Source organism: Heterodontus francisci, unplaced genomic scaffold (assembly GCF_036365525.1).
Source record: "Heterodontus francisci isolate sHetFra1 unplaced genomic scaffold, sHetFra1.hap1 HAP1_SCAFFOLD_337, whole genome shotgun sequence".
NCBI lineage: Eukaryota > Metazoa > Chordata > Chondrichthyes > Heterodontiformes > Heterodontidae > Heterodontus > Heterodontus francisci.
The window spans coordinates 1,537,952-1,544,703 of NW_027141841.1; the positions used below are offsets into that span (position 1 = coordinate 1,537,952).

The 6,752-nt window shown below is 42.2% G+C and overlaps 1 non-coding gene across 1 annotated transcript; it reads right to left on the reverse strand.

Moving 5' to 3' along the window:
* Positions 1–4,176: 4,176 nt before the first annotated feature.
* Positions 4,177–4,250, reverse strand: trnat-ugu (transfer RNA threonine (anticodon UGU)). Its single transcript has one exon. It is a non-coding gene; the product is annotated as a tRNA-Thr (tRNA).
* Between the last annotated feature and the right edge of the window lie 2,502 nt (positions 4,251–6,752).

The window sequence follows — 6,752 nt, forward strand, 5'->3', positions numbered from 1 at the left end:
CGCGTTACCGCCCAGCTCGAGGATTTCAGCGGTCAGATACTCGAGCACAGCAGCCAGATAGACCTGGGCTCTGGCCCCCACACGCTCAGCATAGTTACCTTTTCTCAGGAGCCTGTGAACACGGCCCACCGGGAACTGCAGTCCAGCCCGGGAGGAGCGAGACTTGGCCTTGGACCGAGCTTTCCCGTTGGTCTTTACTCTTCCAGACATTTCCACAATCTCACAAATACAGTCACAATGAATGGATAATTTCGTCAGCATTAAACATACACATGGGGTAGTCAGGATGGTCGAGCAGTCTGAGACGGTTCATTCAGATCACAATTCTCTCTGCAGAGGTGGGTTCAAATTCCCCTTCTGATAAGTTGTGTTTTGACATGACTAGAGGTATTTGGGAGTAGCGATGAAGAACAAACAGAGATCATGAAAGAATATTGACAAGCAAAATCAAAACAAATCCAAAGATGTTTCATCAATAGATTGCAGTCAGAGGCAACTGAGGAAAGAGTAGGGCCCATCAAAGACCTAAAAATGTAACCTATGTGTCAGGGTGGAAGATGTTGGTATGTTTATTAATGAATATTTTACTGTCTTCACAAATGAGGGGGGTGATGCAGATATTGTAATTAAGGAGAAGGAGTGTGAAGTATTGGTCATGATAAACTGAGGGAGAGAAGAAGTATAAATGGGATTAGCATTCTTGAAAGTGGATAAATCATCAGGGCCGGATGAAATGTACCCCAGGCTGTTAAAAGAAGTCAGGGAGGAAATAGTGGAAGGTCTGACCATCAGTTTCCAATCCCTCACTGGATACAGGTGTGATGTCAGAGGATTGGAGGTCTCGTAACACTGCAATAAAAGCAAAATTCTGCAGATGCTGCAAATACGAAATAAAAACTAGTTGCATTGGAAATACACAGCAGATCTGGCAGCAACTGTGGAGAGAGAAGCAAAGTTAACGTTTCTGTTCTGATGAAAGGTCACTGACCTGAAATGTTAACTTTGCTTCTCTCTCCACAGATGCTGCCAGACATGCTGTGTATGTCCAGCACTTTTTGTTTTTATTGCTAACATTGCACCATTCGTGAAAAAATAAGCGAGTGATCGACCAGATAATTAAAGGCCAGTTAGCCTCACCTCAATAGTGGGCGAATTATTGGATATAATTCTGAGAGACAGGATAAACTGTCACTTTGAAAGGCACAGATTAATCAAGTATCGTCAGCATGGATTTGTTCAGGGAAGCTCATGTCTGACTATCTTGATTGAATGTTTTTGAAGAAGTAACAAGGAGGATTGATGAGGATAGTGCAGTTGATCTGATCTACATGGATTTTAGCAAGACTTTTGACAAGGTCCCACATGGCAAACTGGTTAAAAAAAATAAAAGCACATGGGATCCAGGGGAATGTAGCAAGCTGGACACAAAATTGGTTCAGTGGCAGGAAACAAAAAGGATATGGTTACAGGTGTTTTTGCAACTGGAGGACTGTTTCCAGTGGTGTTCCGCAGGGCTCAGAACTAGGTCCCCTGCTTTTTGTGGCATATATTAATGATATGGACATAAATGTAGAGGGCACAATCAAGATGTTTGCAGATAACACAAAAATTGTCCGTGTTGTTGATAGGGAGGAGGATAGCTGTGCACTGCAGGAAGATATCAATTGACTGGTCAGGTGGGCAGAGAAGTGGTAAATGGAATTCAAATTGGACAAGGGTGAGGTGATGCATTTGGGAGGTCAAAAAAGGCAAAGGAATACACAATTGATGGGAGAACACTGAACGGTGCAGAGGAAGTGAGAGACGTTGGAGGGAATGTCCACAGATCCCTGAAGGTAGCAGGACAGGTCAATAAGGTCGTTCAGCAGGTATATGGAATCCTTTCCTTTATTAGCTGAGGAAAAGAATATCAGGGTGATCTGGGTATCCATGTCAATAAGTCACTCATAGCTAACATGCAGGTGCAGCAGGCAATTAGGAAGGCGAATACTCTGTTAGCCTTTATCACAAGAGGATTTGAGTACAGGAAAAGTGAATTCTTGCTTCAATTGTATAGAACCTTGGTTAGACCGCACTTGGAGTACTGTGTGCAGTTTTGGTCTCCTTACCTTAGGAAGGATATTATTGCCATGGAGGGAGTTCAACGAAGGTTCATCAGACTTGTTCCTGCGATGGTGGGACTGTTCTATGAAGAGAGATTGGGAAACTGGGTCTGTATTCTCTGGAGTTTCAAAGAATGAGAGGTGATCTCATTGAAACCTACAAAATACTTAAAGGACAGTCAGGGTAGATGCAGCTAAGATGTTTCACCTGGATGGGGAGTCGAGAACCAGGGGCTCAATTTCAAAATAAGGGGGAAGCTCCTTAGGACAGAGATGAGGAGAAATTTCTTTACTCGGAGGGTTGTGAATCTTTGGAATTCTGTACCCCAGAGGGCTGTGGAAGCTCAGTCGTTGAGTATGTTTAAAGCAGAGATTGACAGATTTCTAAATACAAATGACATAAGTGAATATAAGGAAAGTGTGGGGAAAAGGGCATTGAAGCGGATGATCAGCCATGATCATATTGAATGGTGGGGCAGGCTCGATGGGCTGAATGGCCGACTCCTGCTCCGATGTTGCTATGTTCCTAACTCCACATGATCGGCGAGGCAAAGCCTCAGGCCGACTTGTCGGGTGGTCTAAACAGATATCATTGCTTCTGATCTTCACCAGAACAGAGAGTGAGATGCAACATTGATCATCAAACAGACTGTGAGAGAATACAACAGAATAAAACACATGGAGAGACACTGTGGAATAACAAATAGATTTGATTGGAACTTTGACTTTGATTGGAATGGATAAAACACCAGAAGCAGCAGATTAAATTGGGATTCTCATCATTGTGTTGATCTGGGACAGAAAAGAGAAACTGATGGAAAGAAGGGAAGAAGGAAGAAAAGAAAGGATGGAACTGTTCAGTTTTTTCAGTTTTTTCACTTGCCCTTCAAAGCTGGATAAAAAAAAAGTTGCAAATAACAGAGAATTTCACCAAAAAGGGAGATTAAATGCCGCCGAAACCTTGGATCGAAGGATGCCCCAACAGATCACCTGTTTAACTGTCTCCTCACTGGGGGATTTCAATCAGTGAGTAATATTATTCTCTACCTTTTTTTGTCAAATGAACCCAGAACTGTCACTTGGAATTAATATCTGTGTTCCGACTCCTGAATAATAAAATTGTGAGTTTCTCGATATTTTCGGGACACATTTCCTGCTGAAAGAACTAAGAACTCTTTTCTAATTTGCACAATACTATATACACATTCATCAAGCCTCCTAAACTAGCATCCTTGGTGCTGCTCTCTCCTCCCAAACCTCATCTCATGTGACTGTTACATCATCACTTTGACAGTGGGCGTGATTGATCCCAATGTCTTCAGCATTAACACTTTACATCCTTATACTACACTGTCTGTCCAAAAAAATGGGTGGAGGGAACTTGATTTATCGAAACACCAACAGCTGCCAGTTGAAAATAAACTCAAACCCATCAGCGAGAGAGAGAGACTGTCAGAGAACCTCCTGCATCCAGTCCTGACCCTGTCACACTCAGCAGAGGCTCCCCCAGACCCCACTCTCATCAACACTGAACATTGTTACCGAGACACTTCAAATACTGTTTATAAAAGGCAGGAAAGGTCAAAGTTCACACAGCTTTATTGAACAGAACAAAGTTTAATATCTTCTGACCGTTTCTCGGTAACCACATGAGACATAGTTTTTCTTATTTGGTTCCTTTGATTTTTCTTGTTAATGACTGACAAATGTTCCAAACCTCAGATCAACCCTCCGACTTGCATCATGTCCCAGTCTCAGTCACAAGCAACAGATAACAACACAAACACTCTGAAACATACAACGCAGTCACACTTTCCTTCAGTGACATTAATGTCGAGCTGTTTTCCAGGTTGAATGCAACTGTGAACAAATTTGGATCAATGAAGTTGCCTTTGAAATATCAGCACTGAATTTCTGTACAAGGAGGAACAGTCATTCCAAACTCACATCCTACACAAAGGCTGTTTTCTCCTGTGATGAAAATTCATCATGTAATTTGAATTCTCACTTAAAGTTCAGAAGACACAGTTGGAAGTGATTGACAAGATAACTTCTATATCACAAATGAGAAGCAAGGCTCCACTGGAAATTGAACCCAGGCTCTCCTGTTTACAAGGCAGGTGCTTTAACCAACTAAGCTACAGAGCCAGATGTTGATACAATTAAAATCAGAGGAGTACACCATTTATTCTCATATAATATCAATATCAAAGCAAAATGCAGCAGATGCTGGAAATCTCAAATAAAAACAAGAAATGCTGGAAATACTCATCAGGTCTGGCAGCATCTGTGGAGAGAGAAGCAGAGTTAACGTTTCAGGTCAATGACCCTTCTTCAGACCCTTCTATAGATTCTCATCCCACTTCTCCACAGGTCACAACATATATTTTATCTTTTCCCACTTCCTGAAACAGTCAATCATATACTCTATTCTTCCCAGAATAGAAGACACGGACCAGGTTTCTTTAATGAACAGCAAAATTATGAGTTTATTGCAGAACAAGTTTTAACTAGTCATGAAATAAAGCATAAATACACAGGTAGAAATTTTAAAAGTTCCCTTTTTACCTTAACCAACATTTAAAGCCCCTTTCTTCCCACAGCCCCACACACGCACACACACATACACCGATTAACTGAAAAAAAAAGAATTATTTTTTACAATTCTGAGTTCTGTTAAAGACAAAAACAACACTTGGGCTCATTACTTGTTCATTCCTGAAGAAAACAGCAGATGAGATATGTTGTTCCAAAACTGGCAGACAGTCTAACTTCTGAGTATGCATAGACAGGTCACTAGGGTCTTTTAGAACAGTTTTTTAGAGGCAGTGCTGAGAATTAATTTTAGCAGGCTTTCTTCAAAGACAGGAGAAGAGATGAATTGACACAGTGAAGTTCTCAGGGTCTTTTAAAGATTTGCTGCAAAACAACGTGGGTTGTGTTCTTCTCTCCTTCCTTGACACTTCTTCAGGCTAACTTTATCAGCTGCTCACTCCAGAAGGTAAAACACAATGACTGCTACAAATAAAAGCTTGTGATTTTTCTGCCCTCTTCGGTGTGTGCTGCTGCTGCCGGGTTTGTCCAATCAAGCGGCGCATACAAACATCTCTGTCCACATTTCCCGCTGTTACCAGGGTTTCTGTTCTACATTTAACTTGAGTCATGTGACAACCAGTAAACATAGTTGCCAAATTAGTACTTTCAGTACCCTCTCGAAAAAGAACTGGTCTGACATTTATTAAGTTTGACGATGAATGATAATATATTCCAACCTTGGATCAACCTTGCATTGTGTCCCAGTCTCGGTTAAAAGCGACTCATAATGGCACCAACACTCTGAAACATACAACATGGTCACACTCTGCTTCAGTGAGATTAATGTTGAGGCGGTTTCACGTCAAATGCAATTGTGAACACATTTCTCTCGTGGAAATTGTGGGTGATTTGAGTATTTGCACTGAATTTCTGTGCAAGGAGGGACAGTTTCAAACAGCCATTCCGAAATCACTTCCTTCACAAAGACAAAGACTGTGCTGTCTTCACGTGTCACTCAACTTCACAAACAAATTTGAACTCAAAGTTCAGGGGAAGACAGAGATGTGAATGATTGACAGAGTAATCTTTCAATCATAACTTTCCGTTTCTTTACTGCAGTGAGGCTTTGTTGGGGTTTGAAGTTAGGTTTATCTGTTTATCAGACAGAGGCTTTAACCAACTAAGCTGCAGGGCAAAACCTCAAACATATCCTTTCCTGGAGTTACAGGTTATTGCAGGACTATCTGTCTCTGGGTTCTTTCTGAATCCATAAGTTTGCAGATCTTTGTGAGTGAGAGACATGGAGATATGCTTCAAAGATTTCCCTGTAAATTATTCATATCTCCATCTTTTCCTGAACTTTGAACAAACACATTACTGTGGGAATCACACACATCTGGCCCTCACACTCGTCCGCTGAACATTGAAAGGTTACAGTGTTTGGGGATCCATTTATTCAGATACATCTTGATCAGGACATGATTCACACATGTAATGTTTTTGTATATTATGTTTATGATGTAATATTGCAAATAAACTTTTCCTTGCACTTGCCACATTTGGTCTCCATTTTCTCTGCTGATGCCCCCTGAATATATTGGAGAAAATGGTGATGAGGATGAGATAAAAGTCTGTAAATATAGGCAGCAAACAGCAGCAGGGACTGCAGTGAACAAGAACAGCCAGCTCCTGGTGACCTACCTGCTCGGATGGTGGAGATTTTGGGTGGACTCTGTGAAGCCTGTACTACAGACTGTCTCCTCAGTTGAATGAGATGCCCTCGGGTAAAGCATGGCTACCCGACCCGACTCCGACCGGACCCGATGACATGTCAGGTTCGGGTCGGGTCTCTCTTCCATGTCCGGCATTCGGGCTCGGGATGGGTCAGGCTGGAGGCGGACACAGTGCTGCCTTGCTCAGGGAGGGAACTTCTGCATGATTCCGCAGGAATAGCCAGCTTTCGGAATGGAGGATCACAACACTTGGACAAGGTATGTTTGATATAATTAACTTTATTATGGTAGTCGGGTCGGGTCGGGTCGGGTCGGGTGCGGGAAAAAAATCAAAGGACTCGGGCCCGGGTTGAGTTCAGTTTGGATGTGGTCAAGTCGGGCC